The 12,387-nt window shown below is 45.4% G+C and overlaps 1 protein-coding gene across 10 annotated transcripts in view; it reads right to left on the bottom strand.

Moving 5' to 3' along the window:
* Nucleotides 1–12,387, bottom strand: part of STAT3 (signal transducer and activator of transcription 3) — a gene marked incomplete at its 3' end in the record, with an annotated part of 41,758 nt that overhangs the window by 26,595 nt on the left and 2,776 nt on the right. For 4 of the 10 annotated variants that reach the window (XM_083582830.1, XM_083582835.1, XM_083582836.1 and 1 more), the window contains exon 2: nucleotides 6,025–6,226. The exons of 5 other annotated variants lie outside the window; for them this stretch is intronic. Of the gene's footprint in view, nucleotides 1–6,024; nucleotides 6,227–9,177; nucleotides 9,278–12,387 lie in introns of those variants that run through there. One more of the 10 variants, XM_083582834.1, reaches the window with a different exon arrangement.

Raw genomic sequence — 12,387 nt, 5'->3', positions numbered from 1 at the left:
GAGTATAACGGGGTGTAGGGGGTGTGGCAGTCTGTTTCATAACACAAGAGATAACATTGTTGGAAAAGGTGCTTGACAGGTACCTTCAAATGGAGCACCCCCGTTATAAGTGATGACAAACTAAAGCGTTGTTCAAGGCTCAACTTGCCGTCTCCCCATTTAAACTCCACAACAACCCTGTGAGGTAGGTGAGGCTGAGAGGCAGTGACTGGCCCAAGGTCACTCAGTGAGCTTCGTGGCCGAGTGGGGATTTGAACCCAAGTCCCCCAGGTCTAAGTACCACACTCTTAACCACTATGCTCTGTATTTAGCATTTATGGAGCTCACTTCCAAGTGATCAAAGAGCCCAACATACTTTCTCTCAGTTTCTCAGCAAGTTAGGTCAGCGTTATTATTTCTGAAAGCTAGATGGTCGAGGTAGAATCTGGACTGGAGATTTCCCAGGAGCTAAGCAAACAGGCTTGTGCCCCTGGCTCCTTACCCAAAAAGACATAAAATGTTCCAAGTGTGTGTATTTAACTCTTTTTACCTCACACTTCAGAATAACGGCGCAAAATTCGGTGAGGTAACAAACCTCCTCTTGTTTTCAAAGGGAGGCCGCATTAGGTGGGCAGCCCATACCGAAGTTTCTCTGTAGAGGGAAAACACAGGCAGGTCTTAGGGCATGGCTTGAGGGCAAATGATACAGCTGCCTTGCTGAAGCTAAGCAAATTTTGAGCCTGTGCCTGGATGGGAGACAACTGAGGAGCCCCACGTATGCCGCCTTGAGTTCCATGAAAGAAGAGAAAAGGGAGGGGGCAGGGTTTTCTGTGCCTAATTCTAGTTCAGAATACCTGTGGATCTAGCCCAGTATTGTCCACTCTGACTGGCAGCAGCCTTCCAGGGCACCTGTTTCCCCCTTTTTAACTGGAAATGCCAGGGATTCAACCTGACACCTTGTAAAGGCCAAGCAGATGCACTACCGAGGAAGCCACAATCCTTCCTCCCCAGGAATATATATATATAGTCTCTGTACCATTCACATTCCCCACACGGAGAATCTCACAAGAGGATGCCAGCCAGAGTTCTCCCGAGTTCAGATTTCTAAAGACGTCTTTCTCCTCTGTGGCAGTTAAAGTCAGCCTGGAAAGGTGAGGCGGACCTCGTCCTGGGTTGATTCCCACGAAGTCTGGGTCCCGTGGTGGTTATTACTGCCCATTGGGACTGGTAAGCTGGAAGGCAGGAAGACCAGCAGTAGACACAGCCCAGGCATGGGCAAACTCCGGCCCTCCAGATGTTTGGGACTACAATTCCCATCATCCCTGACCACTGGTCCTGTTAGCTAGGGATGATGGGAATGGTAGTCCCAAACATCTGGAGGGCCGGAGTTTGCCTATGCCCGACATAGCCAATGTCAAGCACAGCCACCCACCGACTGCAAGTAGGAAGACAGGCAGGTGAGGGCCAGCTGAGAAGTTGGGGGGGGCAATGCCCTCATGGAACAGCCTCCATTGTGCAGCTGTATGTTGTTGCAACAGCCCACTGTGGAAACAGGCAGAGGAGCATGGTAAATGCAGGACATAATAGAAGCTTGTGGGATTTTTTGGGGGTGGGAGAGATTCATGGAGGCCACATGCTGGAAGTCCTGGGGTAGGGCAGAACCATATGGGGAAAGAAGGGGGAAATATTCTGCTGTGACACTCTTAAAAAATGTTTTTTAAGGAGGTGGTAATGAAGTATAATGAACCACCTGGTTCACAAAAGCCTGTGGTTGGGTTAGAGGATGTGCAGGGGACAGTCACAAAAGAGCTAGCATGCAAAGGGCTTTTTAAAAAGCTGAGAATTCTGAGATCATTTTAAAGTCTGTTCTGATATTTTGTTCCATCAGATATTCCTTCCTAAATTGGCAGTTGGGGGAGGGGAGGAAATCTCAGCTTCCCAATGTAGGTTTTTTTCAGATTTTAAAATTTATTTTAAATTTATTAATGAATTTATAACCCACGCTTCGAAAAAAAAATATGACAGGCTGGAGCATATTTACCGTATTTTATTGTTGCAGTCAGAAAGCTCTCCAAGGAGCTCAAGGGGACACACGAGTGTCCCTCATTTAATTCCCACAACAACCCTGTGAGGTAGGTTAGGCTGAGAGGCAGTGATTGACCCAAGGTCACCCAGTGAGTTCCATGACTCTGTGGGGATTTGAACCCTGGTCTCCTAGTCCAATACTAACAATTACACTACTCCAGCTTGAGTGATGCCAGGCTAAGAAACAGGGGCAGTGGTTGCCGCTGGTCTGTGGTCCTTCCAGGCTCTGACTTTGAGTAAATACAGGATAGGAATAAAGTGTCACAGATACAGAGAATGTAAGGGAGCAATTGATAGGACATTGTGTGTGTGTACACACAGGAGACATATACAAGCACACATATAAATACACACACACACACACACACACACATCCTATCTTATATACATAAACATATATATAAATATTTTTCTTTCATAGAAAAGTCTTGATTCCTGTTCTCTTTCTCTCTCTGCAGCATCAAAAAATCTGAAAAAACCAGCCTGTGAGTGGTTGTAGCCTTCATTCTCAGGAAAAAAACCCAAGCCCAAGGAATTACTAATTACTGTATAGAATATATGCAAAAAGTCCAGAGTTACAAGAACAGGGAGGAGTTTTAAGGTGCTATTAAGAGTTCATAGTAGCACTAACGATTATTGGCTCAAATAAATCACATTTGGGACTGAGCCAACACCTCAACCTCTTGCTTTTCAGAGTAACACAGGGGAGAAAAGTAAAAGAGAGAGGCCGACATACATTTAAAAAACCCCACAGGATTGTAGAGAAACAATGTGTGTGTGTGGCATTTTGAATACTCGTAAAAAAGCGCAACATAAGGCAATTATGCAATTACTTCCTCCAGTACAGCAGTTTTTTGCAGTGATGATTTCATTTTGGCTAGCCTGCTCCTCCTGTCAAATTACAAATTAAAATGAGCAGAGGTGACAAGACAGGAAGATACAGGATCACTTGGCACGTATTCAAGTGACAAAATGCCCTTAACACATCCGCATTCGTAAAACGGCAGCATTGCTTGGAAAATTATTTGACAGGTCATGGTTTCGGTAAGTGTCCTCTGGTTTCAATTTATGCAGGTAACTGACTTAAAAAGAGCCGCTATTCTCAAACGCCCGTGAAAGGCCACATTTTGCATTTGTCGGTCTGGAGTGACAAAATAATTCTTGCCTAATTTGCAAGTATCAGCCACAGAGTAAATTTCTTGCATCTGTTCTGGACAGAAGCCATAGTCAACCCCCATAAACTAATTCATCTGCTGAATTGCAAAAAAAAAAAAAAAAAAAAAAATGCTCTGCAAATAACAAGTAACTTCATTTGTTTGTTTGTATTAAGATGCCAACAGATTTGGGCTGGCCTTGGCTGCTTAACAAGATACCGTATTTTTCGCACCATAGGACGCACTTTTCCCCTCCTAAAAAGCAAGGGAAAATGTGTGTGCGTCCTATGGAGCGAATGCAGGGGGGAGGCAGGCAGGAAAAGCCCCCAAGAGCTGCACACAAGCTCCGTGCGCTCTTGCGGGCTTTTCCACAGGAGGGAGAAGGGACTGACTGGCCGCATCAGTCCCTTCTCCTACCTCCCAGAAAAGCCAGGAGAAGCCGCGATCTCTTTAAAGGAGTTGCGCGGCTTCTGCCGGTTTTGCGGGAGGTGGGTGAATCCCCCCACCTCACAGGAAAGCCAGGAAAGCCCTGCGCAGCGTCTCCCGGCAAGGAGAGGCTGCACGGGGCTATGGAGTCTTTAGCCCCACGCAGCCTCTCCCGGGAGGGAGAGGCTGCGCGGGGCTAAAGGGGAAGGCAAAACAGCGAGCGGGATCCATCCCGCTTGCTGCTTTGGCTTGCTCCATAGCTGCGCGCAACCCCTCCGGCAAGGAGAGGCTGCACGGGGCTATGGAGTCTTTAGCCCCACGCAGCCTCTCCCGGGAGGGAGAGGCTGCACGGGGCTAAAGGGGAAGGCAAAACAGCGAGCGGGATCCATCCCGCTTGCTGCTTTGGCTTGCTCCATAGCTGCAGTTGCGCGCAACCCCTCCGGCAAGGAGAGGCTGCACGGGGCTATGGAGTCTTTAGTCCCACGCAGCCTTTCCTGGCAAGGAGAGGCTGCACGGGGCTAAAGGGGAAGGCAAAACAGCGAGCGGGATCCATCCCGCTTGCTGCTTTGGCTTGCTCCATAGCTGCAGTTGCGCGCAACCCCTCCGGCAAGGAGAGGCTGCACGGGGCTATGGAGTCTTTAGCCCCACGCAGCCTTTCCTGGCAAGGAGAGGCTGCACGGGGCTAAAGGGGAAGCCAAAACAGCGAGCGGGATCCATCCTGCTCGCTGCCTTGGCTTGTGCCATAGCCGTGCGCAACCGCTCCGGCAGGGAGAGGTTGTGCGCAGCCTGTACGCTGCTCTTTGGGGCTGGGGGGGAAAAATTTTTTTTCTTGATTTCCCCCCCTAAAAACTGGGTGCGCCCTATGGTCCGGTGCGCCCTATGGTGCGAAAAATACGGTACATTATTTCAGTTACCCATAATGTATTTGTTTTAAAAGTTTGTCTGGCTTTATCTGTGCTTTAATAATTATTTTATGTGCTTTGTTTTTTAATTGTTTTGCAGATTTTAGCCGAGTTAACTAAATTTTATTTGTACACCACTTTAGATAGCTCTTAGATTAAGCGGCTTATAAATCTTCTAAATAAATACAGTTGACTCGAAAGTTGTGTGATCACAGTTTTATGCACTTGGCGGCTGGCCAGCACACCCATCACACAAATTACCGTATTTTTTGCTCTATAAGACTCACTTTTTCCCTCCTAAAAAGTAAGGGGAAATGTGTGTGCGTCTTATGGAGCGAATGCAGGCTGCGCAACTATCCCAGAAGCCAGAACAGCAAGAGGGATTGCTGCTTTCACTGCATAGCGATCCCTCTTGCTGTTCTGGCTTCTGAGATTCAGAATATTTTTTTTCTTGTTCTCCTCCTCCAAAAACTAGATGCGTCTTGTGGTCTGGTGCATCTTATAGAGCAAAAAATACGGTAAACACATGCAAGGTGTTTACCAGGCCCTGGAAAGGTCTTGTGTAAACTCTGGAGGCCTTTGTGACATCTCACAAAGGCCTCCAGGTGAGTGTCTCCCAGAGCCTGGTAAGCAAGGCAGAGGGCTTAAAAGCTCTTTTTGCTGGGTTTTCCTGCTGTTTGTTTATCTTACTGCATTTCTATCCCACCTTTCCTCCAAAGAGTTCTAGGTGGCATACATAGTTTGTTGAGCTTTTTTGGCAAACAAACAAACAAGTTTTTGCCCTAGTTTTTGAGGAAAATAGCAAAAAAATGACACTGCCAACACAGGTTGCCATATGTCTGGATTTTCCCGAGCATTTTTAGTGATTTCCACCCAGACACTGCTTTCGAATGCAGTATTCTGGATAAGTCCGGGATATTCTGGACGTATGCCAACCCTAAGTTTTCATCCTCTTCATTTAAACTGCACAACAACCCTGTGAGGTAGGTTGGACTAAAAGGGTGTGTTTGCCCAAGGTTCCCCAGTGAGCTTCATAGCTGAGTGGAGGTTCGAACCCTGGTCTCCCAAGTCTTAGTCAGACACTCTCACCATTACACCAAACGGATGCTCCTCCACGCGTACCTCCTAGGAAGTAAACAAACTAGCACATCCATTTTTCAGTTCTAGTTTTCTAGTTACGGAATTAAAATATTTCCATTTAAATAAATTTTATTGTATATAGCCAAAGGCCTTTACAGGTCGTGCAGAATTAAAATGAGATAGCTTTTTTTTTATAAAGTAGTTCCCCACCAGCTCTTTGCTGTGGTGCGATTCATGCCAGCACCTCATTCTGTCACATCTGCAGAACAGACGGACTTTTGGCAAACCTTCCACATTTACCAAGTCACGTTTGCTTGCACCCACATTCAAAAAGCCCCCTCAGAGCACGAAATGAAACAAAACTCACAGGACACGCCACCCCCCCAACAACACTGTACCTTTACAGTCTTGACTGGTAAGCACGGGATGAATCCTCAATCTCTGTTCTCATTCGCCCCCAAAGCCAGCCTCCAGCAACTCCCTTGGAAAGCAGGAAAGGGGCTTACGGGAAACACAGGAGGCAGACTCTGCTGGGAACTGCCCCAGAGACAAGGAAGTTGCCTTCGGATTTGTTCCACGCACAGGTCATTTGGAAGCTAGCTATGAAGCCCGGGAGGAAAGAACTGTTATTTGTCTGTTCCGATCTTTCAGTTTCCTGAGGGTCAAGAATCATTTGAAATAAGTCGTCGGCAGGCAAAGGAGAGGGTAGACATTTCAGTCTCAAAGAACCACCACCACCATGGCACAATTCAGAGCGGTCTTCTTTTTTCAAACCATGAATGGAAAGTGAAAGAAGCCAGCAGTCTGCACAATGGATCAGGAAATGCTTTTGATTCCCCATTGCAAACAGCAGACTCATCATGCTTGCAGGAAAGCCAAGCTGGGCCGAGAGAAAGATTTTAAAGAAGCAGGACTTCCCCAGCCGGCTGAGGCTGATGCGATTTGTAGTGCAAAGTCCTGGGAGGTTGGGGAAAGGCTGGTGGCACATAGCCAATCCATAATATAAATTCTCCGAGTGGCTCACAAAACAAATACAACTATTAAAATACTGTATCAAAGAAAAACTATTAAAATCTAAAAGCGCAATTAAGACACTTGACTTGCCATGTTTTGTTTTGTTTTAAAAAAATATATGCATCAAATTTGTGCCTTTTCTGGTTTGGATGTAACACAGCAATAACATGCATAGGTACAGGTGCCCAGGGAAAAAGCTGACTGCTTCACTCCTCCCCTGGGTCTGATGCTGTCAGGCTACCCAGAGCAAAGCCGTGATTTGGCTCAGAGCTCTATGTGAACCCAAGTGGCTCCAAGGTTTGTACTTAGTTACCTGCCCATGGTCTGTTTAGTCCAGCCAGGTAGTTCAGCGGCAGGATTGTGGGGTGGAAGGTAGTGAAGTGGCTGCAATTGTCCACTAAGCTATGGTTTGGGCTTAGCATGACAGTTGTACCTTGGATCCCAAATGCCTTGCGAGTCGAATGTTTCAGCTCCCGAACGCTACAAACCCAGAAGTGAGTGTTCCGGTTTGCAAACGTTCTTTGGAACCCAATGTCCGACGGGGCTTCCGATTGGCTGTGGGAGCCGCGCCTTGGTTTCCGAATGTTTTGGAAGTCAAAGAGACTTGTGGAACGGATTCCGTTCAACTTCCAAGGTACCACTGTATAAGCAAACGAGGCCAGTGAGCTAGAAGGTGTCCATAAAGATGGGGTCCCCAAGATAAACACGACTTCTAACAGTGGTTACAGGCCCTGTGAACTTTCTGCACATGGTTGTTAATAATCTGAATCTGCAGGGATCCTATCTGTCAACTTGCCCTATGTTTTTATTCAAGCGGCTGAAGGAGCAGGGTGAGGTAGGGTGCTGATAAATGTCCTCTGAGATACAATAGGCTGTTTGACAACATGGGCCATTGGCCTGCTGCAGCAGAACTCTTCATAGGCTTAAAAGAGAGAGAGAGAGAGAGAGAGAGAGAGAGAGAGAGAGAGAGAGAGAGAGAGAAAGAAAGAGAGAGAGAGAGAGGCAGAACAGAAACCAGATACACCAAGAAACAATTGAAAGCACTTCTGCACGTGGAGGAAGATAATGCAGCTTTGAATGCACTGGCCACTTCTCACTTTGAGAAACGTTTCCTGTGCACATGGCTAGGGAACCACTAAAAGCAAAGTGCTGGGAGAGCCACAACAAGCAAAGAAAACTCAAAGCATTTGTTTCGAAATAAAGACAGCCACTGAACTTTCTGCCTCTCCTAGTTGAATGACAGTTCTCCACTCATTTGAAGTGATGGACTCTGGGATTCTCGCCGTTTCTGTGAGAAACGTTATGACACACCTTTCTGAGGACCCTGGGAAACTCAGAATGCAAACTAAATACTGACATATTGTCAAAGAAGATGCTACAGACCTGGATCTCTATTCTGGAGAAGCCAAGACTTGAGGGGTGTGGTGGCTGCAGCGTGAAATCCCTTCAGGTAATGAAGGAGTGCTATGACAAAGCCTTGTTCTCTCTGCCCCAGGGGGCAGGATTAGATTTTGGATGAACATTAAAAAGTTCTTCATGATAAGATCAGTTTGATGCTGGAAACTGTTGCCTGGCAAGTGGGCTGCCTCTCTCTCTCTCTCTCTCTGGAGGTATTATCATAAATATTACAAATATTACAATTTATTACCCACCCTTCACCCTAAGGTGTCAGGCAATGGTACAACAATTAAAATGCAATACTGATATTAAAAGACAGTATTGCACAACATTGAGATCCAGCATTGAGGGCCTGCTGGCGGTTCCCTCTTTGCGAGAAGTGAGGTTACAGGGAACCAGACAGAGGGCCTTCTCAGTAGTGGTGCCCGCCCTGTGGAACGCCCTCCCATCAGATGTGATGGAAATAAGCAGCTATCTTATCTTTAAAAGACATCTGAAGGCAGCCCTGCTTAGGGAAGTTTTTAATATTTAATGCTGCATTGTTTTAACACTCAATTGGAAGCTGCCCATAGTGGCTGGGGAAACTCAGCCAGATGGGTGGGGTATAATTATTATTATTATTATTATTATTATTATTATTATTATTATTATCAGTTCAAAACCACCAACAATCGCAGAAACAAGCTGGGTCCTAAAAATAAGACATAAAAAGGTAAAGGTAAAGGACCCCTGACAGTTAAGTCCAGTTGCGAATGACTCTTGGGTTGGGGTGCTCATCTCGCTTTACTGGCCGAGGGAGCCGACGTCTGTCCGCAGACAGTTTTTCCAGGTGATACGGTCACCATGACTATGCCACTTCTGGCGAAACCAGAGCAGCGCACGGAAACGCCGTTTACCTTCCTGCCAGAGTGGTACCTATTTATCTACTTGAACTTTGACGTGCTTTCGAACTGCTAGGTTGGGAGGAGCAGGGACCGCACAACGGGAGCTCACCGTGTCGCAATCCCAAGAGGCTCAGTGGTTTAGACCACAGCGCCATCCACGTCCCTAAAAATAAGACATCAAGTGTCAAAAGCCACAGTGAAGAGGCTTGTCTTCAGCATTCACCAAAAGCTCCATGTTGAAGGTGCCAGACACACCTCTGTGGGGAAGGAAGTTCTACAGATGAGGAGATGCCACAGAAAATGTCCTCTCCTGGCCTGTCAGCCTGAGATCTTCAATTAGCGGCTGGGCAGTCACCTATTCATAGAATAATAGATCTGTATGATTGGAAGGTACCCATAGATTTACCAAGCCCAACACCCTGTGATGCAGGAATCCTGCCCACAGTTGTCCCTGGGTGGGCTCGAACCACCAACCTTCTGGTTAAGAGCCAAGCATACTGACCCACTGTGCCACCTGAGATATGGGGCGCTCTAGCTCTGAATGTCCTGCATGGTGCGGGGGGGGGGGGGTACAAGGCACTCTCCAACTCTACAAGTTAGGTAGAATAAAGCAGTGCATGGAATGCAGGGGCCAGGGAGGTGCTGAGTGCAAAAGCACTTTGCCTGCCGAAAACCCTCCGACGCTGCCATTAAGAAGCAGAGGTTCTCCTGTTAATTAGAGCTTAATTTGGACTAAAGTACAGGCACGTGCTAGAAGAGATAAGATCACAAATGGCGGAACAAACCAACTGTAAGGATTTAAGGTTTGAACTTGAGATAAGACTTCACTTGGTGCAAAAGACTGGGGGGGGGGAGCCTACAGTTTATTTAAAGTTTTCTTCTCCATGTTTATGATTCAGCAACCCTCCTCTGAACGTTAGTTCAAATTACTGTATATTTGTTCAAGCAAGGGTGGAAGAAACAGGATTATAAACATGGAATATAACATCAAACGGAACTATGTGTAAAAAGGGGGGGGAGGGAGGGAAGCTCTATTTTGCAAAAGGTTTACGATGGAAACTTAGAGCTGACTCTTCCCCATCCTTTATTATTTACGAAGTGAATAATGCTAAGAGGACATGGAATTTAATTTTATTGGAAGTGTAATTGCTCATATATCTTCAGCAGGAAGGAAGGATGAAAGGAGTCTGTGAACTGCCAAGTAGCTGCTAAGGTTCTTTACTGAATTATCTGCAGTTCGACAGACCGCTCTTCTTCCCAGGCTGAGAAGGAAAATGGTGACAACAGTTTATTTACTGGGACAGAGTGACTTTTGCAGCTGTTGTTAAAGTTCTTGGTGCAAAACAACGAAGCATGGGACAGAGCGATGGAGAAATTTCTGAAACGACAATGGGATATCAGCTCTGCCAAAGGCATGATGGATAACAGCAACAATCAGGGGAAAGAAAGACATAACATCTTACAAGGACAGGAAGAAACACCATGGAAAAAATGATTGCCACACACAGGAGGAACAAGGCTATAGTTTGAGTTCCTCACTTGCAGTTTTATAAATCATTTAATGTGCCAACACGAATAAAAGTTATTAATATTGCCGTTGTTGTATAAGGGATTTTTATTGTGACCAGAATGTAATTTAACCTGATAAGATTTTGGAACGCAGAAATAAAGAAAATTATCAAACCATCAAATCTAGCACGCGGGGAGCCACTTTAACTAAATTATATAATTCGGTATTTTAATTATTTGTATTAATAATTGTATTAAAATTGCTATTGTTATAATGAGGCTATTATTGGACTGTAATTGAAAACTAATAGAAATGTATTACAAAACAAAAATCATACAGCACTGAAACAGACAATAAAATTTGTGATATTACTATGCAAAAAATACAAAAAAATAGTTGGGGGTAGGTAAGGGATGGGGCTATGGACTCCCTGGGTGCATTCTATGGGTCCTCGGACCCCTAATAAGGAACCACTGGTCTAAGATAAATTTAATTATTGTAAAGATATGTTATTTTGCTGGATTTTATACATGTGCATTTTAAAAAAGACAAAACAGCATGGGATTAAAACTTAATATGCAGAAGTATGTCCTGAACATAGGCACAAAAATTTAATTTCAATACCTGTTTGCAGGATTATCACATGACGTATGGAGCAAAAGCTTTTGGTTTAAGCAAGGGCCTCACTTTACTACAACATACATGCCTCTGACAAAGGACTCATCAGAAATCCCGACTTCCAAGCAGGACCAGTTCTTAATAGCTGGCAGACTGTGTCAGACTTTTAAAAGCCAGATTTGACACACTGAGTGTAGTCCCCCCACCCCCAGTCGAATAAATGCTCCCATTTCCATTTATTTTGGGGAAAGAATTAAAATGAAAGCAAAGTTGTTTTGCATGTGTGACCTTTAACAAGTTTAATTTGTTCCACGTAGCCAAGGGCTTTGTGCTGGATCATGATGGATTATTACGCTTACAGAATAGCTGTCCTGATCTTTATAACCAAGCTCCTGTATAAGATGTCGCTTCTTTTGCACCTTGCTTCTATAAACACAGGCCAGAGACAAACACTGCACTGTGGTTTTGACATTGGAGACGCCAGCTGGGAGAACAGCAGCAGCAGCAGCAGGAGTCAGCCAGGAATCATAAAACTGACTTACTGCAAACCAGAGGGGGGTGGGGAAGCGGGGGAGAAAGAGACAGAGAAAGAATACTGGTTCTCAGCAAACACCTCGCAGTCAACATCATGGAAGTCAGGGCACTGGAACATCAATATCAGACCCTCCAAGTGTCCCTTTTTTTCGGGGACAGTCCCAGATTTACAGAAGCCGACCTGGTTTTTGATTTGATCCTGGAATGTTCCACTTTTCCTTAGGACGTTCCTATTTTCATAGGAGAAATGTTGGAGGGTATGCGACCCCTAAGTCAAGGAGATAAGTAACTATACAACCTATTTACAAGACATCTGAAGGCAGCCCTGTATAGGGAAGTTTTAAAACATTTATACCGTATTTTTTGCACCATAACACTCACTTGTTTCCTCCTAGAAAGTAAGGGGAAATGTCTGTGCGTGTTATGGAGGGAATGCCTATGGGTGGCATGCCTATGGATTTTCCTCCTCTAAAAACTATGTGCGTGTTATGGTCGGGTGCGTGTTATAGAGCGAAAAATACGGTATATATGTTGGAAGTCGCCCAGAGTGGCTGGGGCAACCCAGTCAGATGGGTGGGGTATAAATAATAAATTATTACTATTATTATTATGGAATAGGGTGTCCGTATTTTCATTGGGAAAATGTTGGGGGGTATACAACATTACTGCATCTTTTAAGTGCCCAGTTCAGTTGAAAACAGCAGGACATTCCCGCTTCTTTGCAAGATCTTAGCCTATGCTGCTTCTCTTCACTTCCATTTCCCTGTGGTTATCCTGGAGGACAGGAGCAGAAATATGCCCCA

This window comes from Podarcis filfolensis, assembly GCF_964270895.1.
Source record: "Podarcis filfolensis genome assembly, chromosome: 13".
Classification (NCBI taxonomy): domain Eukaryota; kingdom Metazoa; phylum Chordata; class Lepidosauria; order Squamata; family Lacertidae; genus Podarcis; species Podarcis filfolensis.
Note: the sequence above shows the minus strand (reverse complement) of the source record. Positions and strands in the feature narration are given on the sequence as shown.